General features: G+C 44.2%; 1 protein-coding gene and 3 non-coding genes across 4 annotated transcripts in view; 3 read left to right on the top strand and 1 right to left on the bottom strand.

Annotated features, from left to right (window-relative positions):
• LOC139909750 (partitioning defective 3 homolog) overlaps positions 1–25840 on the top strand; it is a 352335-nt gene that overhangs the window by 45594 nt on the left and 280901 nt on the right. The gene's annotated exons all lie outside the window — the stretch shown is intronic.
• On the top strand, positions 3636–3707 carry trnaw-cca (transfer RNA tryptophan (anticodon CCA)). The gene has a single exon. It is a non-coding gene; the product is annotated as a tRNA-Trp (tRNA).
• trnaw-cca (transfer RNA tryptophan (anticodon CCA)) lies at positions 5293–5364 on the bottom strand. Its single transcript has one exon. It is a non-coding gene; the product is annotated as a tRNA-Trp (tRNA).
• trnaw-cca (transfer RNA tryptophan (anticodon CCA)) lies at positions 25084–25155 on the top strand. Its single transcript has one exon. It is a non-coding gene; the product is annotated as a tRNA-Trp (tRNA).

Genomic DNA, 25840 nt, shown 5'->3' with positions numbered 1-25840 from the left:
CCTTGCTGAATGAATGCATAATAAACAGCTATTTATCGTCAATGATTTCCTGGTTCTCCATATGTTTTACATGTCGACTATGGTGTAGAGTGAGGACGGCTGTTGGTGTTTGGGTTCCCAGCACTATGTCTGCAGCTATGTCAGATAGCATGCTAGAAAGGTGTTACCGTTTCACTTTCACTTTCAAACTTCAGCTGAATGCAACAAGTTCACGTGTTCATGGAGTTTTTACACAGGTTGAACAAGTTTTGGTCTTCAGGATTCTTCAACAGTTTCATTATGAGAGGATTAAAGTGTCTAGTCTTCCAGCAGCATTTGTTATGAAGAGATTCGTGATGCACACTTATCTCTATGTTAATTCAAATTTTACAAATCTGCGTCACACATTTTTGCAATTTGAGTATTCACTCATTTATTATGCAATATATATACACTGTATGTTTATGTATATATATGATTGTTTTTTTCAAATTGCAGTCAACAAACAAAAATTCTGAATAATCAGTCAGAAGTGGGCGTGCAGCGGTGTCGCTTAGTGTTGCTGCCTTCTTCATCCTCCTCCTCCTCCTCCTCCTCATCCTCCATCTCCTCCCTGCACCTCTTAAGGGAGATCCTGGACCTTTTGTTGGGTCCAGCTGTACACCAGGAGGGCCACACCTCTTCCTCCTCCTCCTCTTCCTCCCTGGTCCTCTTTCCACAGACTCTGGTCAGTCCAGGGGAGACGCTGCCGCTGGCTCCAGCTGTGGAACTGGGAGACCCCCATCTTCAAAAAGGACGAGACGGGTCCACATCAGAGTCCAAATCAGACTCCAGGGGAGCGAGCTCCTCATCCTCGTATTCATCATCAGCATTGTAGCGCTCTTCCTCCTCACTACTCTCATCTTCACTGTCAGATGTGATAGGTATCCTTACACTCGCTGACTCTGATGAGGAGCTTGATGACTGGCTGTCTTCATCACTCCACTCGGAAAGATCATCCTCACTCTCAAAGACTAACCAGGCCATTTCTGGTTGGACGGTCCTGGTATATATGAAGTATAAGTCTAAAAGAACAAAAAGAGAGTTAGTACAACACCAGTGAAGTCACAGGTAGAAGGATTTTTCAGGTAAATGTCTTGGCAGGCCACAGACACACACTTGTATTTTGATGTTTTGCCCCTTTCGGGTTAGTTTACTAAAATGTTATAAAACTCACCATCATCATTAACCAGTGACAGGTTGGGAGCCATGTCAACGGTCAAACAGAAGTCTTTCCAATCAAAGGTAGTTCAAATGTCGCTGTTTCAGGTTGTTGCTTGTTGTTTGCAGTTCATGTGATTTGGGTCTGAAGTCAGAAACTTTGTGACACTGGAGCAGAGTTCTATAGAATCCCATTATTTTTATTATTTTTATATTATTGAATATGTGGTATGGGTATACATCTCCATTTGCATTCTACTTATATTATTATACTTTTGGGCCAACAGTACAACTGGGACACTATAGAGTCCTCTATGCTGGCTCAGAGTTACAGTGTTACTGTTACTCTGATACTGATACTTCCAAGTGTGTTTTAAAATCCATCAGTTTCACATTTGATACTTGAATTGAAGTGTGTTTTAGATAATACATTATAGATAACAGCACTGAACCATGGGCTTCAGAAGAGAAGCCTTTTCATGTACATAAAAGCATGAGAAAGTGAAATAAAATCTATCCATCTGTAATCACTCCCCACTATCACAGTGGAAAAACTTCATACATAAGTATATGCATCCCCCTTTTGTACAGATGTGTATTAGTCAATACCTGCCTGTGATTTGCAGGGTGTTTTTAGGCTGGAGCGGGTAAAAAAGAGGCTAAAAAGCTTTGTGTACACAGATAGAGGAGAAACACAAGGCCTTTTTGCTGTATCTTTTCTGTCCTTATCAATGTACTGTCTTGTGGGATTCCCATAAACCAATGTGTAACACTATCTGGCCGGTATTAGGCCTACTGTTACCAGTGACATGGGCTCTAACATGTGGACACACACTCTGACCACTAGCTCAGCAGTCTACCCAGAGGGCCAAGAGCAGTGGCCCTCCTCATCATCACCGTCATCTTCATCATCTTCACTGACGAATGTTGACATAGGCAGTTATTGTGGTCCGGGTATCATTGATTTTTCATTCCAGTGTGACTGAATCATACGTAGCCCGTACTACGGAGCCCCCCATGGGTCACGGCGAGAATTTTTTTTTTTTTGCGTTCCCTCGCAACATGTTTTGCGTTACACTTTTGCATTCCCTTGCAGTGGGGGACTTATTATATGTATTTAACCTCTGTGGGTTCTATCTAATGGTTAAGAAATATGTGTGGAAATAGACGTTACTAGTTATTTACGACTTGTGGTAGCTCTACCTCTAAGGCAGCTTGCTGCTGAAACGTTTTTTCTTTTGGTTCTCATATTCAATAAAACAAACTTCCTAGCCTACCTCTGTATCGGAGCCAAGCGTGTGTCTGGCGGTATTTTGCTGAATAACTGACGTTACCGACCAGACCTGCACCTCAGCAACGTGTGCATTAGGCTAACCCTTCTCATTATCACAATTGATAGCATATTTCTTATGTAACGTTATGTCTATTTTCACACATATTTCTTAACCATTAAATAGCACCCACAGAGGTTAAATACATGTAATAATTCCCCCACCCAAAAATCGTTTGTAAAATCCAAGCAAATCTCACCTTTTCTGCTTAGGACAGCCATGCACCAGCAAGCCAGGGCACCTAAGATGAAATGACGATGTTGCACGGGAACGCAAAACTATTGCAAGGTAACGCAAAAGTACTGCGAGAGAACGCAAAATTTATTGCGAGAGAACGCAAAATTTATTGCGAGAGAACGCAAAATATATTGCGAGGGAACACAAAACATATTGTGAGGGAACGCAAAATATTACGAGGGAACACAAAACATATTGTGAGGGAACGCAAAACATATTGTGAGGGAACGCAAAACATATTGTGAGGGAACGCAACAAAAAAAAATTCTCGCCGTGACCCTTAAGGGGGGCTCCGTCCTATACAATTATTTGTCTGTCTTGGAAATGTATTCAGTTTTATATCAGCAGAATATCAGGGTTGTGTATTTTTTGTATGCCACTAAAAACTAGTATTCATAGTATTCTGTTCCAAAAAAAAAAATAGCAGGTGTTTGTAATAGAGTAATAGGTGATTATAATCAAATGACAGCTACAGCTACAGTGAGCTGTGTATATGGTAAAGGGCCATATTGGTAGGGAATGCATGTGGCAGCTGACAAGAAAATAGAAAAAGCCATTGAATAACTGTGACTGTACCTTTGAAGTTCATCATTCTGAATGAACGAACAAAATTGTGTTTTTTTCTTCTTCACTAATTTAAAGAATGTAAGATGAGTTTATGTGTCACAAGCAATCAGTATTTTACTTCGACCGTAAGCCTAAAGATGTGGGACAGAAGACGAAATACTCTCGTCGGCTGGCAGCCAAGCAAAGACGCGTTGTAGTCTGACTAACGGGAGTTAAGCGGACACGGAAATAGGCAGGAGTGAGACCTCTCGCTTCAGCTGTTGTGCTTTAAGGACTCTCTTTCTAGTAACAACTTTGGCTATTCCAGATGGCACTTACGTAGACCTCGTGGCGCAACGGTAGCGCGTCTGACTCCAGATCAGAAGGTTGCGTGTTCAAATCACGTCGGGGTCAAAGCTTTTCCGTAATAGAATAAGAACGACAGACAGCGACCTTAAATATAAACGCTGACCATCCACACATTGATCCGTAGACAGCTATCCACGCAGAATTCCTAATGCAAAACACATGTACGTGTTCAACGAATTTGGTAATCCTCCAATGCATTGCACTGTATTAATGTCAAATACTGCTAAGATTACTATAGGCTACATCATGCAGCTACTATAGGTCAAGAATGGTACCATAGAAAATACAATAATAATACCATAGGAGATCAACGATGCCAGAAAGTAAGATAAGGTCACTATAAATTCACTATTGACTACTCACTATTGAAGTCCCTTCAGAAATATATATATGTATTGAATTTTTTATTTTTTTTTGCTGTATTTTTGTGGTATGAATAGTTTTCAGAATGCAATTAGTATGGATTTTTGTCTGAGATCTAAACACACTATTACACTCTTATCAAGTGAAAATACATGGATGCAATTTCTGTGTAGTTTTTCTTGTCTAATTTGACTAATTTTGATTTTAATTTGGTCACCATAAACTCCTTCTGAGCACTGAAAATGAAGTTTCTTTTGTCAATAAAAAAGGCACAGTTGTGATGGAAAATATTGTTCAAAAACAATTACTACAACCTCCTTGTATGACGTTAGAAAAATATATTACATGAAATGTTGAACAGATATTTGTCATTGACACAGTTGAGCACAAATAAGGAGGACTGTGTATCCAGACAAATATCCCAATTTAATTTTTTTATTAATTATTTTGTTGCACAACTAGATGAATAAAAAGCCAAGAGGTGCACAAACTTTTACACAGGACTGACTGAGCTCCACTCCAGATGAAACAACCTCATACAAATGCTTCACTCGGTCTGGAGAATTCCAAGCCCGAAACCAGGTAGAAATTTGAATCTGGTTGACAGCCTGAGGTTAGCCTTTTGAAAAATCATTCAATGGGAGAATTTTATTCTGACAGCACTATTCAAATGTCTGAAAAAGGCTTGGATGCAGGCATTACATCCATACACCAGATGGCAATGTGGTAATTTAGTAAAACGACTCCTAGTTAAAAGAGGGCCTTAGGTGAGAAATTCACAGTATGGGCCTGTCCAAATCGGTTAATAAAGGAATGAAAGGGGATTAAGCAAATCATTGAACAAATACACACATATATGCGTGCAATATGGCAAATTAGATTGCATTAGATGGAAGTATAATGATCACTGAGGGGAAATTGGGCCATTGCAGCGGCAAAGAATAGGGTATAGATTATTCAGAACCAAAACTTGCTGCAGGTTGGAGTGGAAAGCGTGCTGCACAACATTCATCCCCTGATTCCCTGGGTGCATCATGACCGCAACGTATTGATCAATCCTACTTTGCAGGCTGCCAATTAGTGTGTAAGGGAGAAGGCTGCATTACAGTAAAGCAGAATGTTTTAGTTGATTACACAACAGGTATTCCCCTTGAATGTACACTGTTACCCCAACTCAGTTTTCAGAGTTCTTTGACGGGTGCTGGGATAATCTGATCACGTTGTTTATGTTGGAGGAGGACAGTTTCAGCTTGAACTTGAAAAGCTTTGACCCTGACGTGATTTGAACACGCAGCCTTCTGATCTGGAGTCAGACACGCTACCGTTGCGCCACAAGGTCATGCCTTTTAACACTTTGGCCTCCTGGGAAAGTGGACAGTTGTGAGAGCCTTGGCACTGGGACAGTGGTACTCTGTCTTTTATACCTGGTTCAGATCAGACTAGCAACTCAGGAGATCCATGGGTTGATCATCAGTGTGAAGCGGTCAACAGTTAGTAGACTGAATCATGAATAAAGTCTTGAATAAAGTTCAAATTAAATTGAATTGTGCAAAACAATCCTGGTCAAGGTCAGGGTTGGTGTGAAAGTTCAGTGTTGAACCCGTGTCACTAGGCCACGCCTCCTTCGCTTGTTTATTTACAAATGTGACATAGATAGAACGTGCTATACACCAGGTTGGGCTCTACGAAGTTGAGGCAAGTTGAACATATAACAGAAGAAGAAATGGACAGCTGGAAAGACAGTGAAACTTCTCTCCAATCGAGGGGAAGAAGAAATTTGCCATGTTGCACACAGAATGTAAGCACGTCTGCTTTTGATGATATGCAATCACAGTCCATAGAGAAGTGATGATGAAGGAGGTGTACTCGTGCCTTCAGGTCTGTCCCAGGTCTGGTGTTAACAGTAGTGAAGCGGGACATTAACGTACAAGGTTCTGTGTGACTTTCCTTTAGGCAGCAAGGACCCAGATTTGGACCCAGATGTGTCCCAGCCCCCTGTCTCTCTCTATCGCTCTCTCCCCAGACTGTCTAGCTGGCTTCTATCTATCTTGCTGATCTCTCAGTCTCCCCTGTCTGATTCCCTGGTTGTGACTGCCCACCCCATTCTTGTTTGTCTACACAGCACCGCTTTGTTTACCCCCATTACTTTAACCGTTTGCACTCCGCTGAGCCTCATCCAACCTGTCAGACTGCTGGCTGTGCAAGTTGCCACCTACAGCTTTGTTTTTTTTCTACAGGGAGCTCGAGAGCAGATAAGGAAAGATGATTTCGGGAGCTGTGTCCCTCGGCGATTCTCCCCACGTTAAAAGTCTGGATCTCTCTCATTTAGAGAGGTGAGCCAAAGCAAGCCAGCCTCCGGGGCTTAATGATGACAGGGGCGAAGGGCAAATTCTCCGGGGCGATTAATGGAAAAAGCTCATTACGGCGAAACTACCCGAGTCAGCGGTTCAGCGTGGAGCGTGTTGTACAGCAGGTGCGCACAGACACGGACCTGCAGCTTGGTAGAAGGTGCAGTGACGCTCTCGAACCACAAAGAGGCACTCAAGTCCAAGTTATTGTGGTCTACATTGTGGTCTGCATTGAAAGGGATAGAGAGGATTGTTTCTCTGAGAATATAGTATTATTTTTTTGGAATGATCTGAATAAGGAGAATCAAAGCCTTGTGACTTTTCTCCATGCTTTTCCAGTTCAAGCTCAGAATAATGGACACATATTATAATTTGTGAAAGACTAAAGGCGTCAAACACCTAGTAAAAGGAAAAGAAAAAAATCCTAATTGAACTTAGTCAGGTCAGTGAACATCTAACTACCTCCTGCTCTTGAGCTCACACTGCCTGCTTAAAATGAATACAGTAATGCCGTATCCAGGGATCCTGTGGTTGAGTTTCTTGGACGATTGGCATTTTCTTGGCCTCTGAAGTTGGCATTGCCATGGCAACAGCGGTCCGGTGCCAAGCAGGCACCTGTGCTGGGTCGAGATCAAGCCGGGAGTGAAATTAGCCAGGGCTAAAGCAGGGTTCCAGCAGCTGCCCCCTGGTACCAGCACACTGCCTGGGGAAATCAAAGACTAATTACTCTGTTTGTCTGTGCGTGCGTGTGTGTGTGTGTGTGTGTGTGTGTGTGTGTGCGTGCGTGTGTGTGTGTGAATGTAGCCTCTTTTGGCATAGGTTAAAGACTATTGTCTCTAGCTGCCTGTCTCTCTCACACATCTTTCTCTCACACAGTGTAATGAATTCACCTCACACCTTCCAGACTTGGCGGATGAGGAATCTTTCTTCTGCTGTTTTCTATCTCTATATATATTTGGCGTGCATCTTTTCGACTCCTGGAATGAGTCATCTGTCTGTCTAGTGCAGGAGTTCCCAGACGCTTTCATGTCACGGACCCCCAAATAAATCCACAAAAATATATTTTATTTTAAGGAACCCTTTCTGAAACGATTTTTGTTAGTCATGATTTAGTGTAGTTATATAACCGTCTTTATTCTGTAGATGGAGAGGTAACAGTAGAGAGAGTGAAACTTATGATCAAACCAGTCATACATCCTCTGATTGTGCTAATGTCTAATCGCAAAATTGAACTATGTATCATTTCGCATAAGCTGGCCACCATTCCTGCTGTTCGCCCCACACATCTACCCTGACCTGATGCTGCCCTCTAGTGGCCAGGCTGTGTGACTGGGTGGAGGTTTTGCTACCTGGCATTGATCGGATCTGTAGTCTAATCGATGGGACTCTGACTGCCCTAACTGACTTCAATCAATACCCAAGCTTGAGTCAATAGAGGGTTTTCAGGGGATGTTATGTGCCCTCCGGTGGCCATAACTGAGCTCCACAACTCTTGGCAACAATGGCTGTAAATAGTTGATTGCATTTCTAAATGTGCGACTTGGCCATCTCAATGGAGCTGAATAGACATGGTTAACTGTGCTGTTTTTGACTGAGAGCTGCATTTTGCAACAGATGCATCTGATCAATGTTATGTTTAGATAATGTCAGCTTGTTAGCTAGCAAATCACAGCATCTGGTTAGCTGATGTATCTTGTTGTTACACATCTGATTTGCCTACCAGCTAACATAGTAGAAGCTAGTGTTAGTTGTGACTAGTAGTTGCATGTTAACATTAACGGTTGCTTTGTTAAATAAACTTGCTGGCTAGTTATCATGCTAACAGTTTGTTGTTGTTTTGGAGTAGAGACTAGAGGTTAAGACAAGACAGTTTACTGTGTCACAGTAACCTACATTTGGAAACACATCTACATTATGAAACCACTTTTTTAACTTTCACTTACAGCCTGACTGAATTCACCTACACCCACAGCATGACTGTTTTTCAGATATCTCTGTATCCCTCTGTACCTGACCCCTCCTCCCCTCTTTCTGTCTTCTCTCTGTCTGTCTGAGAGAGAGAGAGAAGGATGAAGGAAGAAGGGCAGAGAGACATGAAGGGAGGAAGGAGGGTAGGAGGGAAGCACTTTTCTTCTCCTCTATCAGCCAGGAGCACCTGTTTCTCCCCAGAGGAAAATCCCTCTGGACTGACACTCATCCTCAGACAGTGATGAATGAGAGGAGACGACAGGGAAGCACAAAGTAAAGAGCCAGAGAGAGAGAGAGAGAGAGAGAGAGAGAGAGAAAGAGAAAGACACAGACAAAGGGAGAGAGAGAGAGAGATGGCAAACATATGCGTATGTACTTGAACTTAGAAAGGTGTTACTGAAATTCAACCACATACACACACACACACACACACACACACACACACATATGCTGGCAGGAAAGTGTGAACATCTTCACCCTGCAAGGAGACAATAGAGACAACTGTCACCCGAGAGACACAATGAGACATCACACATAAACACACAACACACACACACTGACACAGTCACACATACCCAAACAGACATAGACATTCACCTTGACACACACACACACTCACACTGCTAGTCTGCTGTACTTAGTCTGTAAGGACCGCAGTCAACTCAGAGTCCCGAAAGCCTCAGCCTGGTAGAGGAATTTATCCGCACCAGCGCTGCTCTGCTCAGAGGCTCGTGGGCGGCAGCAAGCAGCTTTTTCATTTCACCTTCCTCAGGGGCTTTGGATTTATTGTCTGTTGTTGCTTTGTTTATTAGGTTCCTATTTTTTGAACTTTATTCACTCGGGGAAAGATTTCTTGAGCAGTATGCTCTTTTTCAGCAACTCCCTGCTTCACACTCACACAGCCAATAATCTCACACCAGGGAGCTGCCCAGTATAACCACAGTTTTCTGCTGTTTTCCACTGGGAGATGCCCAGTTCATCCACAGTCTTCTGCTGTTTTCCACCGGGAGCTGCCCAGTAGAACCACAGTCTTCTACTGTTTTCCACTGGGGAGCTGCCCAGTTCATCCACTGTTTTCTACTGTTTTCCACTGGGAGCTGTCCAGTAGAACCACAGTCTTCTACTGTTATTAACTGAGCAGCTCCAGTGGAGCAACTTTAAAGTTAAAAGATTGGATTGACTTTTCTGGGAAATTGGCCCACTGGTCAGCTTACCCTTTATGTGACTTTATGTGACAAGGTGACTGGCAGAAAAAAACACAAAAAAAAAAAAAACCACCTCTGGATTACTAGAAGGTCTATCTTACATTAGACAATGCTAGCACTTAACATACTGTATGATAACAACAGAAACATACATTTAGTAGGGTAATGTTACTGAATAATTGGGATGATCATTAATTTCCAGAATGCTTAACATAGTCAACAATAATGTAGTGATATCTGTTTTTTTAGTAACTCAATAACTTAAATAAGCCACTTTTTACTTTGATTTAAGAATATTTTTCCACCAGTAATTGGACTTTAAAAATTTCAGCAAACTAACAGTACTACTCGAGTAGGACAATTTAGTACTCTTTCCAACACTGCAGGAGACTACACAGACAAATCATCATGTAGGGGTCAAAATCATGAAAGCATCAACAGAATAGGACCAACTCTGGAGAATACTGTGAGAGGTGGAGGTCAGTGATGTTGTTGAAGCATTGTTGAAATGTGAGTGTGTGTGTTGGGATTGTGTAGGCAAGAGAGGGGATGATTAGGAACAAAGGTCACCAGGCGGACTTGGACCAACAACATCACAAGTATATGACACAGCCTGCTGATATATACAGTAAATGCGGAGCCACCAGTATGGATAGCATTAGTCAGTTTTTGTTGACAAAGCTACTGCATCAACCGTATAGCATATGCAGTATGACATACACATCCCCGTGCCTGGGGTAAGAATGATATTATCCCATATTGCAATGCAGCAGGCGACTCCTTCGTCTTCTGCTCTCTCCTGCCGCGGTTTTTGCAGAAAAACGGGTGAAATCAGGTCATGTCACCAAGCCTCCCTTTCAGCTCGGAGGCAACCCAGCTCGTCACATAGGTGTCTTTGATTTCTCCTCCGTGACAGCTCCCCCTCCAGGAGGAGCTTCCTGCTGCGGTGTCAAATCGCTCTTGACATGGCGTCGGCTCGCCGTTGAACGCTGTCTGGAAAAACGCTGTCTGGAAAAACGCCGGGGTGTTTAACCGAAGCTGCGGATCGGCGGCACCAAAAAAAAAAAAAAATCAACCCCACACAGACTAGAATGTGTACGCATAACTCATATACATACTACAATCCCAACACACTCTCAAACCCTCGTACTGTATATATATGTGTGTGTGTCATGCAGGGAGATGTTTGTCCTGGTTGACAGCTGTCAGAGCTGCTTTGGCTCCAGTGTCTGAGCACTTTGCCAAACAAGCCTATTATCTGCCGCGACGGAGGCCCGGGGAGGGTCTTGGCACGGCCCCAGGGTGCCGATTTGGGTCAGCCGCCATGGGACAGGCCCTAAAACGAGGTGACAGACACAGGCCCCCCTGCTGGGATCCTACCCCCCACCCCCCCCACCCCTTCCCAAAGACCCCCGAGGAACACGACGATAACAAAAGCCTCGTCTTCCTCCAAAAGCCATATGGGGCGAACGCCGCAACCGCGGGCCCGCTGGCATCAGACAGAGATGCGGCGGGGAAGAGGAGACGCTGCCCTGGTTTTCCACTCTCTTACTCTAGTCGTAGAAGTATTTTGAAGGAAGGCTTATCAGTGTTGCAGCTGAAACACCTCATTGTGTGGCTGTTTGCGTTGGGGCCCATTTCAAAGCAAGTCCTTCTCAGTGTTTGGGTCCGCTCACGCTAAGGCCACGTTGGCTGCTTTTCCCACCTCGCCTCACGGGGGCGGCGGCGCATTCTCCACGCGGATCTGGACCTGTGATCGCACGCCAGGAAATTAGGTATACAAAGCCACGGCCGGGCCGACGGAAACCGCAGTCTCGAACAGAAACCTTCAATCTATTATGTATCGCTCGTTCTTTTGAATATAGATCTATTTCACTCTCACCCCGCTGCCCCTCAGTCTCTTGTTAAAGTGAGCGAGCGTCTCTTCTGCATGACAAGTATCCCTCTGTAGCTTTTGTCTCAAGAGTCTCCAGACCATGAACCGCTGTCTCAACACTTGACTGCTTCTCTCAGAACCATGTATAATTACCCTCGCAGACCCAAAGTCACTCCAAGGTTGCGGCTGAAAATTGGCTCTCCAATAGACTTTCGGAAGCCGCAGCTCCGTCTTAGACTGGGTTAATTTATTACACGAGATATGATGTACGCCGGGCTAGTCGCTGTTCTGCGCTGTGTGTGTGTGTGTGTGTGTGTGTGTGGGTTTAAGCATTGTAGTAATTAGTATAGCTGTGAGTACGGTGCAGGGGCTAATGGTGGAAGGATTTGGTAAAGCACTCACACATGCATACACATGAGCCCTTTCTGATGATACAGTGACCTCAAAAGCCACATAAGAACTGTGTTTATGTCTCGCATACACAGAAGGAAGGAAGGAAGGAAGGAAAGAAGGAAGGAGAGAGGGAAGGAAGAAAGCATGGAAGCAAGAAAGAATGGAAGGATGAGAGTAAGGGAGGAGGAAAGAAAGAAATAAAGAAGAAAGAAAGATGGAAACAAAGAAAAAAGGAAAGGGGTGAATGAACGAAACAAGCGGTAAAAAATAATGGAAAAAAGTAAGGAAAGAGACAAAGAAAACGAAAGGAAGGAAGGAAGGAAGGAACAGAAAAAGAGAAAGAATGAAAGAAATAGAAAAAACGAAAACGCAGTCAAAACAGTCGGAGCAGGCGTTGCCATGGCGCCAGCCGTAACATGATGGGCTAAGCTGAGTTTGGCGTTGCCGGTTGGCATCGTGCCGAGCTGAGGTTGACATTGGCACTTGGGGGGTGGGGGGGGTGTCTGCCAGGGAAGGGAAGCTAAGCCTGGTTTGGAGAGCTTTAGACAGGCATATTGTAGCAGACAGAGCTGAATCCCCTCTAACACAATGGCTGCGCTCTCATCTCCTCTCTCCTCATGAGGAAAGGCTAAAGACCTCTCCAGATTATGACCTGCTCTGCTGACAGACACGCTGAAAGGCTGTGCTTTTCCCTGCACAGTCGTTTGTTGTGGTTTGTCTTGATGGATTCACATTAACCCAGCAATTATCGTTCTGCAGTTTCCTTGCTTTAAAATATCTCTTGTTCAATATCAATGGCAAGTAATGGTCAGTTTATACAGTAATTACAGAAACAACAACTTCAGTTAAGCTGATATGGGTTTTTGAAGGCCAATACTGTTATTTTTCAGATTTAAGCTGTTGATAGCCAATATTTTGTGCCAATATTCAATTTCTTTATATTTAATTTTAAAAATTATTACAAAATTACAAGTACTTAGTGATTCCCCCAGATTATTTTTCCCTCGTAGGCTAGAACGAAGCCAGAACTCTGAAACAACATTTGGACCAAGGGACACTAAAACTCTCCATTGAAACTCAAGATGATTCTCCTCCTCCTCCTCCTCCTCCTCCTCCTACTACTACTACTACTACTACTACTTCTACTACTGCTGCTACTGCTACTGCTACTACTACTACTACTACTACTACTACTACTACTACTACTACTACTTCTACTACTGCTGCTACTGCTACTACTACTACTACCACTACTACTACTTCTACTACTACTACTACCACTACTACTACTACTACTACTACTACTACTACTACTACTACTACTTCTACTACTGCTGCTACTGCTACTACTACTACTACTACTTCTACTACTGCTGCTACTGCTACTACTACTACTACTACTTCTACTACTACTACTACTACTACTACTACTACTACTACTTCTACTACTGCTGCTACTGCTACTTCTACTACTACTTCTACTACTACTACGTCTACTACTTCTGCTACTGCTACTTCTACTACTACTTCTACTACTACTACTTCTACTACTGCTGCTACTGCTACTTCTACTACTACTTCTACAACTACTACTTCTACTACTGCTACTGCTGCTACTTCTACTACTACTACTACTTTTACTACTTCTACTACTGCTACTGCTGCTACTTCTACTACTACTACTACTTCTACTACTGCTACTACTGCTACTACTACTACTGCTACTACTGCTACTTCTACTGCTACTTCTACTACTACTTCTACTACTACTACTTCTACTACTGCTACTACTGCTACTTCTACTACTACTACTTCTACTACTACTTCTACTACTGCTGCTACTGCTACTACTACTGCTACTTCTACTACTACTACTTCTACTACTGCTACTACTGCTACTTCTACTACTACTACTTCTACTACTACTTCTACTACTTCTACTACTGCTACTACTACTACTGCTACTACTATTGCTGCTACTACTACTTCTACTACTACTGCTACTGCTACTATTACTACTGCTACCACTACTAATAATGTTTTTCTAATAATGATAATAATAACATATTCATGCAAACTCGTGAAATCCAATCAAAATGCATTAGAATGAATTCAGCTAACCAATATATCGGTCTAACCCTAATAGCAACAACTCTAAAGACTTTCCTCTTCCTTGAATATGCACAAATCCTCTGTTCAATGTTAGCAGTGAAGAATACTAAAAGATGCACACTGTATTCAGTGTAGAGGGTATCTGGAGGTCACTGGCCCAATTTGAGAGATTGTGTCTCAATGTGTCTTTGTGTGTTTTTATCCAGAAGGGATTTTTGGATAAAACTGTCAGAGGACCCCTCCGCCCTCCCCCCCGCCACCCTACCTCCTTTGTGTTTTAAAGAGCACATTCATCACACATGCAGAGAATCTGTGTGTGTGTGTGTGTGTGTGTGTGTGTGCGTGCGTGTACAGTATGTGTGTGTGGTATTGCAAGAGGAATCTTGAGAGTCCCTGCATGAATGCCTCATGTCTCTTCCACAACAGATGTGCCACAGCCTAGGGCCCCTCAGTTGTAGATCGTTATGCGTCTGTGTGTGTGTGTGTGTGTACGGGAGGCCTGCATGCTATTCCTATTCGGAAATCAGCAGGGAGTTTGCCTATAAAAGGCAGAAATAATAGGTATCCATTTATCTCTAAAGACGCTCATCCATCAGCGTACACACAAACAGACATACACACACACACGCACACATACACATACATGCACACACATCTGATGATTTGTGATGTTATTGCACTGTTGTGCCAAAAGTACAGCGCTGAATATGTGCATTAGTGTAAATGTCTCTCTTTTCACGGAGAAAGAAGAGTCACATGTGACAGCCTCTATTGTCGCTTGCCATTGACCCTCTCTCTCTCTCGCTTCCTTGTATAAAGGCCATTATAGGAGCTCTGGTGCTCTCACTGTGGTTGTGTGTGGCCTTACCTCCTGCAGAGACTCCCAAGAGACCCCCCCCCCTCCACCCCCACCCCCAAACAATGCTGCCCAGTCGACAGCCATTAGAAAAGTGTGGTCCAAATGTCTCTTACAGGATTGGAAAACATGAATCTTTTAAAATAAGGTTGTTTTATGATGAAGGCTGGAATTAAGATAGATTAAGGTAAGACTGAAGGTTAAGCATAGTAGTAGTGAAGGTTAAAGATTCAGTATGTAACATTTTCGTGAAACATTAGATATTTTGCCTCTCTTATACTTTGGTATCCAGTTTATTAATGTCACATTCCAACATTGCATGTTTTTTGGGTATTAAAGTCAATTGAAGTTGTCAGAAATCAGTTTACCATTTGTGGATAAAAAATTGTAGCTTCAAGGTTAGTATTTACTAGGGAATGAATGGAAGTTAACTCCTATGTAAAATCACACAAATGTGTACTTCTATGTGTGTGTCTGTGTCCGTGGTCTTCCGTGTGTGTGTGTGTGTGTGTGCGTGTGTGTTCGCGTATCCTAAAATGACCTAATCCTGAGAAAATGATCTCCTGGAATAACTCTCTCCTCGCAGCTACTTCTGCCTCTGACTTCAGCTCCTCTACATCATTACAAGCAGAACACATGCAGTATTAATCACAGCACTCCTCTGAACCCCAACACACTGCCAGACGAGTTCATCCCTGTATCCACTCGTCTTTTTTTCCCCCCTCATTCCCCATTCATGCTCCGATCCCTACCTTGTCTTCAAGGGCCCTTAAACAGTCTATGAGGTGGGAGAGAGAAGAGAGAGAGACCTTGCTTTCCTCTCTAATCTCTTATTGATCATCAGGCAGTGAATGAACTGCGCAGGGCCTCCCCATCTGACTCTATTGATTGCACACACACACACAGCCTGATCTCGTGCTCATTTGCAGGAAGTCATGGAACAAATCTTCTGTCTGCACAACCACAGCCAGTGAGTGTGTGGGACGTGACAAGTCACAGTGTGTGCAAAGCGGTGGGACGGTTGGAGACGGCTTGAGGTCAAGCCTCACATCAGCAAAATGACTTTTCAGCAGATAAAACAAACCAATATGGCGAGCGGTTTCTTTCTCTAACAACCGAACATTTAGCCAAAATCCACATTTCCACCCGAGCCGTGATCAAAGTTGTTTTTCTTGCATAACCCAAAGCCAGTAATTGATTTTTTTTTTATCACGGTTCTTGTTATTTAAAGCTAAACAGAGCTACTCTTTCTTTTCCCAGGCCCTAACAAGAACCAGAGTTTGTTTGTTGGCGTTAAAAAAAATAGAAAAAGCCATGAGAGAAAGGAAATAGTTATTGTTGGAAGTTGCTTGGTGTTTGCTTGGATGTGCATAACTTTTACTACTTTCTACTAAAGCTCTCTATTAAACTATGCACATAGGTATTTGTAATCATTCCACTAAATTAAGCACATAACTTTTAATATGTATTCCACTAAATAATGCACATCAAACTTTGTACATAGCCTTTGTTGAGTGCCACACTCGCCTAGTGAACAGAACAGAAAACAGTGTCAACAATTTCCTTATGGGGATCAATGAAGTATCACATATTAAACTATGAATATAGCTAATTGTAAGTACACAGCTTTTAACAAGCATTCTGCTAAACTATCCATATAGCTTTAAGTAATCATTCTACTAAACTATACTGTACATAGCTTTGGTAAGCATTCTATTTTGCTGTGAAGAGCAAGTTTCACCACCGCAGAAACAGCGTGGGCACAGTTGATACATACGAGGCAGAGCTGTGTGGCACATTATTTCTATGCATAAGTGAAATAATGACGACTGCGGCTGCCAAACGCGGCGACGGGATCTTAATAATGCATGACAAAAAAAACATGAAACGACAAATACTTGACAGATGCGCCACCTATTTGTATTCAAATACGGCTGCGAAAGCAGAGCGCCGCCTCTTTGAACAACACATTCCAGTTGCCGACAACCAAAAGAAACCTGTTTTTCTCTTCTATTTTAGTGCACCTCGCTCTTTTCTTCTTCTTTGGGAGCGTGCAGATGGGATGCAGGTTGTTAGCGGCGACTGTCAAGGCTGCACGCCGCTCTGAAGTGAAGTGGAATGGCAGGGGAGGGAGTGTGTGTGTGTGTGTGTGTGTGTGTATGCAGTTTTGGGAGGGAAAGAGGTGTATTAGACATCATGCCATGATATACATGAGACTGGGGAGACGGCTTGTGTGTTTTGGTATTGTTGGTAGTATTGTGGGTATGTGTGCGTCTGTGTGTGTGTGTGTGTCGTGACAACGTGTTTAACACAGTGACACGAGGTGACAATTTGATCAGGGAATGCATCGTGCTGTAAACACACACACACACACACACATACAAACACACACACACACAGAGACCAGAAATCAGGCTGCTCTGCCAGCACATTCTAATATTTTATTCAACATGTTGCCTCCACGCTTATTATGAAAGGGGTGAAGAAGAGGCAAGGATGAGAACGAGGACAGAGAGAGCGATTGAGAGAGGCAGGGAAAAAGAAAAAGAGAAGAGAAGAATGCAGACGAGCAAAATAGTGAAACAGAGAGAGGCTACTGTTTACACTTGTCAGTGCTAAGTAGATAGGGAGACCTCTCTCCAATCTTCGTCTCTGCACTTCTCTCTTTCTTTTATCTCGCTCTCTCTCCATCTGTATTCATGCTGAATACCGTAGCTGAATGTTTAATGTTGGCATATCTTTCTGCATTCTGTACGTTCCCTTCCTTGCTTCCAAAGATTTCGCAGGGGAAAGATGTTATTTTCCAAAATTACACCCACATGCAACATTACTGCAATACTACAAAATAAATTCACAGTTATCTCTCTCTCTCTATCGCTATCTATCTATCTATCTATCTATCTAATATGTGCATTCTATTTTGTGTCCTGTCTGTTCATTGCTCCCTAGACTCTCAAGACTTTTCAACCTGCTCCCTCAGGACACACACACACACACACACCTCAATCCCTCCCTGGCATGCAACTCCCCAGCGTGTCTGGATTGAAGAACATGTGTGTGTGTGTATACGTGTGTGCCCTCCCAGTGCTACGCTCCAATTAGCAGGCCTATTAGTACAGGTGTGGCACCTGAGACCGGAGCAGCCGAGCCGAGGGTTTCTTCCACGCCACAACACCTCTTGACACCGCATTAGGGGAAACCAGCCCCGGCTTTAGTTTGACAAAGAAATCACGGTGACATTTCATTCTGAAGCCTGTGTTACAGTAATATTTTGTCGCGTCGCTGTGAAAATGAGTTTTGCTGCGGGGAGGGAATGGAGGGTAGCGTTTCAGCGAGGCATTACTCGGCGAGGCAGAATAAATTGCGAAGTGAATGCTAAAACATTTACCTTTGGCAGCAGTGTTTCGTATGATGCACCGTTGCAGCAAACTGTACTGCCAGCCATTGTAGACGTATATATCCACAAATCCTGTACTGTGGATAGAGAGACTTTCTTTCCTGCTGAAGTGTCCTTGAGCAAGACACTGAATCCCTACCAGCTCCAAGGCTGCTGCTCTGTGTCTGACCTTGACCTTTGACCTCCCAGGTGGGGTGGAAAGCAAAGACATTAGCTTCCCTACACAGAGCATTAAAGTTTAACATCTATTTGTAATTTGACAGCTAAATCAGAGATGGGACAAGGCAGGGAGGATGGCGGCAGGTGAAGAAACACATCCGGATTTGGTGATCGTGTCTGACTGACTTTGACACCCCTTCTTTTCTGATACCTTTCTTACCACCACCACCCACGCCTCACTGTAAAGAATAGCTATCTCAACAAGTCATTTGATTTAGTATTGAGTCTTAAAATGTGACAAAAATCAACCAGTGGGAGTGAGATCATTTCACTTGCTTCCAATGCAAATCAGCATGTTTCAATAATTTTCTGGAATCAAGTGTCATTTTCTTGATACTAGTGGAGTGATCTGCTTTATTCTGCCTTGTTTGATGTTTGCTTTTAGGAAATTCTTGCAACAAGTAAATTTGCAAGGGAAACAAGTGGTATGATCTCACCTCCGTTTTCAGAAAAATATGACTTTTTTGGGGGACATTTTTATGCCGTGCTTCTCTATTCTCCCCATCATTCCATCCTCCATCCAACTTTTTTTTATTCTCCTATTTTCCATTCTCTCCCATCCTTCCAGCCCCTCCTCCGGCCTCCATCCTCTCTCCCAGTCCGCCAGCTGGGTCCTGCTTTCTAATTGCGATGGTGATGGTGGCCATGATGGTGGATGGCCCTCCACCGCCCAGGGGGCAGTTTAGCTGGACTGTGACCCACAAGCGTGCCGCGCAACCTGGGCATCTGGCCCGGCGCCCTCCCATATCTTGGCGCGGTGCCCTCTCTGGTGCCACTCACATCACTTCAGAAACCCTCTTTGTATGTTTGCGTGTGTGATACCATCACGCAATCATCTTTGCTTTCCCATTTCTTGCGCATTGCCTCAAAACTTGCTCCTACTTTTCAGCAATTTGTTTGTTTCTCCAAAACTGCCTCCCCTCCTCCTTTTCTCCCCCCCTCCTCTCCACGGTTCATAGTTTACTCTGCTGGTGTGTTTTCTCTAGATCAAACACCTCACCTGCGCTACTGGGTTTTTACTCTCCACTTTTATGTTGTGTCATTATTTTGTCTGGGAGAGAGAGATCGAGAGAGATAGAGCAGGGAAGTGGGAGAGGTATTTGATTGGAGTGTGTATGGAGCTGGAGGTTGATATGAATATCAAAGAGTTTTATTCCCGCGAGCAGGTGACGCCGCCCGCGGCTCTCAACACACATTGACAGGTGGTCTCTTCTGGCTTGTGTGTGTGTGTGCGTGAATGTGTGTATGTATGTGTGTGTGTGTACGTGCTTGCCTCTGTCGCTATATGTTTGGGTGTGTCTAAGTGTATGTGCGCACATGTTCCTGTTTGTGTGGTTGTGTGCATGTGTAAGTAGGTGTCTGTGTGTGTTTGTGTGTGTGTGTGTGTGTGTGTGTGTGTGTGTCCCTGCAGACCCCCCCCACCCCCACCACCCCATATCAGAATGTAGCGGCTTTGGCTCTCTTATTTAACACGTGTGAAGTTTCATCCATTTAAACCAGGCTGGTCTCTGCGGGGGGGCGTTGTGTTTATGCGTAGTGGAACAACACACTCGCCGCCTGTATTTCACGGCTGGCTTGCTAGAGGAGAGAGAGCAGAGATGAAATATTGAAATGTGCCACCTCTGCTTTCCCCAGCCGTTTTGTCTAAGAATGTAGTTTTGTCAAGCTGCAGTGTTGCTGTAGTAAGTCAAAGTGGCGAGGTGCTTTATAAGCAGGGGGTTCACTATCTTCATTATCTGCTGCCTCCTTGCAAGCTGTTTTTTTGAGAGTCCATAAAATGTTGCTTAATGGAGTACAAGCCCACAGAGAAGAGATGATATAACGTAATGTGATGTAATAAAATGTAACATAACACAACAACATAACACGAAATTACAACATGAAACAATCTTGAATGTACCATGGTTGCATACATTCTTAGCAAATGGGATGCTCTACCCATTGTACACAGGATCACATAACTACTGCATTGTACGGTACTGAAGGGACAACAGGGATTGTTTGACCCATACACTCTGTACCAAGTATCCCCTCATCTCACACCGACTCACTCAACTGTGACAGGATCATGCCAGTGATACCATACATCAGACCAGTCCAACCCCACATATTTCCATCAACTCTGTCAGAATGATCAACTGTCTGAAATGGAGAGTTTGTGGTGCAGGGATGACTTATGGTTCCCCCTTCTGGTTGTCGTTCTCTCCAGGGGCAGCAGGGGGCACTGTGGTGCCACTATTGAAGCCCGAGTTGAGTCAAGTCTGGGCTAATGAACAGGGTCAGATTCCTCTGTAGGCAGGAAACCCTGTACTACACATTGCCAAGTCACTCACAGATCTAACTTAAAAAATCCTTTGACCTTGTAAGGGAATCTTCTGATTATGCAATAGGCTGTGTCCTTTTGGCCAAGCTCGTAAACAGACCATACTGTACCATTGACATTTCAGGCATTTTGCTGATGGTCATATGCGGACAGCAATAAAGTAGAGGTTCAGTGTCTTGCTCAAGGACACTGAGTCGCTTGGTTGTTGCATGGATCAAACCTGTGCTTCTCCACATATCAGGAACATCACAGGATCACGGTGTTCAGGCATTCCTGTTGCGTTCAGAGGCATGTTAAAGACTTTGGGGTATTCAGGAGTTCTAGTCCACATCGTGAGAACTTATTGCTCTGTAGATTGCTCTAAAAGCAGAGCTGGGGGACTTCTCATCACAGCGGGAGTACCTCACAACACTGCTGATCCATCCCTCTTTACTCCCTCTCCCCTGTCTTCACCTTTGTGAGGGAACGGTGGGAGGAAACTGACTCTGTCATTCTCCCAGAGGCAGGGAGGGCAGAATGTCCCATTTATTATCCACCGTCCTCCTCCTCCTCCTCCTCCTCCTCTTCCTCAGCAAGTCGCCTTACACCATGCGTGAAATGGCTCCAAATGGATTCCTTTTGTCTCTTGGCGGTGCCACTGCTATGCTTTACATTAGGCCCGGCCTCTATGGGCGCGTACAGGCTCTATGTGATTCACCCCGGTGCCTTGTACCAGCCACACTCTGAAATATCAAACAGTACGGGGGCGCAGTACACACTTACACATCACTCACATGGACTGTGTGCGTCTGTGTGTGCGCATAAATGTGATTGCTCAGCTATGATTCATGTGTGTATTTCTGTGTATATGTGTGGACATGTGCACTCTCGTCTAACCCATACAAGTGTGTGCATTTGCATTTCTGTGTGTGTGTGTGTGTGTGTATTGAAGCACTATCACATTTCCAGACACGGGTCGGATAGAACGTTTTTTGGCACCCCTCCGTTTCGCTCTGTTTCTCCCTGATTGATCACAAGGGCCTCGGCGGAATACTCTTCTGGTAGGAGTGGATCCTCTTCATAGACTTTCAGAAGATATGCACGACAGCACAAATCATTTTTATCAGCCACGCAGATGGTGTACACATTAGTCCTTCAACTCATCCCCTCTACTGTAAGACCGTCTTCTCCCTCCCCCGGCGAGGAAATCTCCGCTCTCGGTGTACTTTAGACAAACTCTAACTGCAACTACTTTAAAGCCCTAAGCCTCCAGCCTCTCGGCTCCCACCGTACACATCTTTGAAGCATCGCTCGTTCGCCGTGCAACGCGGCTCCGAGAGCTTACGCGTTGAAAGCCTAAAGGCCCGGCGCTGGTTAACTTTCGGGCTTATACCCCTGTCGAAGTCTTCACTCTCAAATAACTCCACCACCCACCACCACTGTCTCTCCGCCCGAGCTAAAACCCGCATTGTGCTTCGTCTTAGGGCTGCGGAGTTTGGCTCGGCAGAGTTTAGGGATGAGGGGAGCGGGGATTGTCAATAGATAGGAGGGAGAGCGGGAAGGGAGAGGGGAGCCGGGCGGAGGACTTGTGAGAAACCTGTTAATCACCCTCTAAGCTGAAGCTCAGGAACTCTGGGATCGCAAACGTCGAAGGGGAGAGACATACACACGTCGATATGCGCAGGCACACTGTCAAGGCAGAATGAAAGAATGTCCTGATGGGGATTTACAGGGTGTACCACCTACAAGGCGTCAGTCGGGGTTATGTACAGTGACGTAACCCCGACTTGACTCTACCTGACACTAAGATGTGCCGCACCTTAGCATCAGTCAGACACTCCTGACTGAGATTGACTGGCGTTAAGATGTTTCGGAGAACGTCTCAGTCTTGACACTAGAGCGAGACTTCTTAAACCTGTCCCGATCAAAGGCAGCCGTACATAAATCCAACTTGACACTCATGACAGAAAAATACAGCTCCGTTCCACAATGATCTCTACTTTCACACTTCAGACATCTACTTTTCCCTGATATCGGGAGTGAAAGCTGTTAAACCATAATGTTGACTTTGCACTTAAGCTATATTGGCGATGGGGGCATGTTCGGTGACTTACCTAGGACTGTTAAAGCCAATGGGGCTTGATATGATGTTAGTGATGTAATGGCCCCAGCTAACGATGTGTTAACCTTTTGCCTTTTTACAACGGCATACCTCAGTGCTCAGTGGCTCTTTAGGTTATAGATGGCCTGTAGTCAATATTGTAGCTCCATTCTGTACCTGTGACCACATAGGTTCATAACCTCAATGGATCACTCTCTATATATACCTGTACAGAAAAGCTGACCTTTTAGATTGCCCTCTGAGTGTCTGCCTTTTGTTCTATTTCTCTCTCTTTTCCTTTCTCTCAAGTATGAAGAAAGGTCAGTGGGGAACCTATGGCCAACTTGTGGGTCACGGTCCTCGCTCCTCCTTTCAGTCATTCCTTTATTTTTGTCTTTTGACCTGCATTCAGGCCTTTTGTATGAATTCTTTCTTTCATTTTCCTCCTCCAAAATTTGTTGTTCTCCCTCCTCTCTCACCTTCTGTCTCTCTCTCTTTCCTTCCCTGGGGTGTTTTACTGAATTTACTGTACTGTTCCCTGTGCATTGGACTTTTTTTTGTTGTTGTTGTTGTTAAAGATGGGGTTCATTTTCTGCCTCTTCACCAGGCTACCTCTCTCTTTCTTTTGCTCCTCCTCTCTCTCTCACTCTCTTTTTCTCCGTACTGCCAAAAAAAGGTGACATTCGTTCAAAATATATTTCAGACACTGGAAAGAATTTTTTTTGCTGTTGTTGCTGTTGACAACATATATTTGCAAGCTTCAAATGAATGGCATCTACATGTACAAATACTGTATATGTCTTGGCCAAAATCTGTGTATACTTTGAAGCATATCTCTCCACATATTCTGAAGTGAATGTATTTTCTCTGTAGTTTCTTCCTCTTCTCCCTGTGGCAGATGACAGCAGCCAGCGAAGCCTCTCCACCTCTTTCATCCTCGCCTCGCTACTATTTTATGGCCATCCCTCCGCAAGGCCGGCTGACAGCCAGGCCTATTTACTGATCAGCCTGCCACCGTGCTTTACGGCCGCTGATTTCATCGCTCTCGCGTCCCGATGGCCCTCAATACTCTAGATTGCCCCTCTGTCCAAAAAAACATTGCTGCTTTTTCTTTCTCCACCCAACGAGAGTGGCCGGGTCCCGCGTCAACTTGAGGGGAAGCAGTTGTTTTCTGCCCCGGGCCGCTGCGTTTTATTGCCCTCTGCAAGAGGGGCTTATTGAAGGGCTCTTTTGTGTGAGGGTGAATTTTACGGCTGATTGCGCGTATTGGAGTAGTCATAAAGCTAAGTAGAGGAGACCTGTCTTTATGGTGTCAGTGCGTACAGCCTGTTCTCATCAGAAACATGACAGTGGTGTGTTTGTTTGCGTGTGTGTATGTGTGTGTGTGTGTGTGTGTGTGTGTGTGTGTGGGTGTGTGTGTCAAACAGTTGTTAGACTCTCTTTGACCTTCCTGAATCATGGTGTGAGATAGTAGCTCAGGGCCACTTTCTTCTTGCACTTTCTTCTCTCTCTCTCTCTCTCTCTCTCTCTCTCTCTCTTACTGGGTGACCACCACTTAAAAACTGTTCCACATGATGAGGGAACAAGTATTTTTTTGGTGAATTATGATGCATCAAATCGAAAAAAGCAGAATGGAAATGGCAGGCGTAAAATGTCTTTGCAGCAGAAATGCAAGTGTCAAATAAATAACGATGTAGGCTCAGTTCAGTCTCACTGCAAAAAACGTTCAAAAGTGGCTTTGGACAATCTGAAATGTCTGTAAAATATCACCACAACCAGAAATGTGATACCTGCTGTCTCTCCCATGTGTAAGGTGCTCATCCTGGCTATATGGCAATCAGTTGGTGTATTAGAATATTACCAGATGAATACACGTAATATGGTCACTGATAACAACTGCTCCTAACAATAACAACTTGACCAATGCTAATCAATTCTTGAAACACTTTTTCTATTTTTCTGTTTTTTTAGACATTCAGGAAGCCCATTTATTCGAGTGTGGTGAGACATTGATTGAAAAGTTTGCGTCAGATTTGCTTGACAGTTGGATCGAAACATTGTCTTTGTCACATTAAGGTTTTTAACTCATGTTGTCCTCACACTAATATATGCATGCTGAGAGAAAGAGAGAGAGAGGGGAAGGGAGGGATGAAGGCGGAAGGTTAAAAACAGAGAGATGGAGGAGGGAAACATGGCTCTTATCAGTCTCTGTGTCGTCCAGCTGAAGCAGAGCGCACAACTGTTGGTGTTCCCAGTAATGTATGTGAACGGCTTTTGTGAAGACCTTGTGGCGCAACGGTAGCGCGTCTGACTCCAGATCAGAAGGCTGCGTGTTCAAATCACGTCAGGGTCAAAGCTTTTCACGAGCTTTGTCGGGAGCTTGTATTCCTTTGTGCAACGGAAACCACAAGCCCTCACCTCTAAGTGGGTGCATATGCACAAAGAAAGATGTGAGCATCGGCTTTACAAAAAAAGCTCATGAGGGCTCATGAGGGCACACGCAAGTATAAAGCTGCACATCTGAGCATCACGCAACCTACGATTTGACCAGATTGTCCACATTGTTTTTGGTTTTTCAATGCGGATCCCCTCCGCCTGAGTATCGGTGATGTAAATTAAGCAAGGCAAGTAAAAAGAAAGGCCTGTGGGTAGCTGGCGGGTCACAGTCCTCCCTCATTTATTCATTCACTCTTCTGTTTTTATCTACCCACCCACACTCAGGCCTTTTTCTACTAAATTTCTCTTTCATCTTCCTCCAAAATGTGTTGTTCTTTGTCTCTTTCTCTCTGTCTCTCAGGCAATTTTACAGTAGCGCAGTAGTTTTTAGATGTCCAGCGGTTGTTGATGAGGTTATGGTCGGGGCATTAGCATGGAGCTGAATGGGGAATACTCCACACCTCATCTCTCTGCCCACGCAGCCGCTGATAGGAAGCTTATTATGCATCAAATGGCTGTAAATGGCCCTCAGACTGCCTGTCTTATCTGGATGAGCAACTCCCCCAAGTCCCTGTGCAATCTGAGTGTATGTGTGTGTGTGT

The sequence above is a fragment of the Centroberyx gerrardi genome, chromosome 22 (genome assembly GCF_048128805.1).
Source record: "Centroberyx gerrardi isolate f3 chromosome 22, fCenGer3.hap1.cur.20231027, whole genome shotgun sequence".
Classification (NCBI taxonomy): Eukaryota; Metazoa; Chordata; class Actinopteri; order Beryciformes; family Berycidae; genus Centroberyx; species Centroberyx gerrardi.
This window is presented reverse-complemented; position numbering and strand designations above follow the sequence as displayed.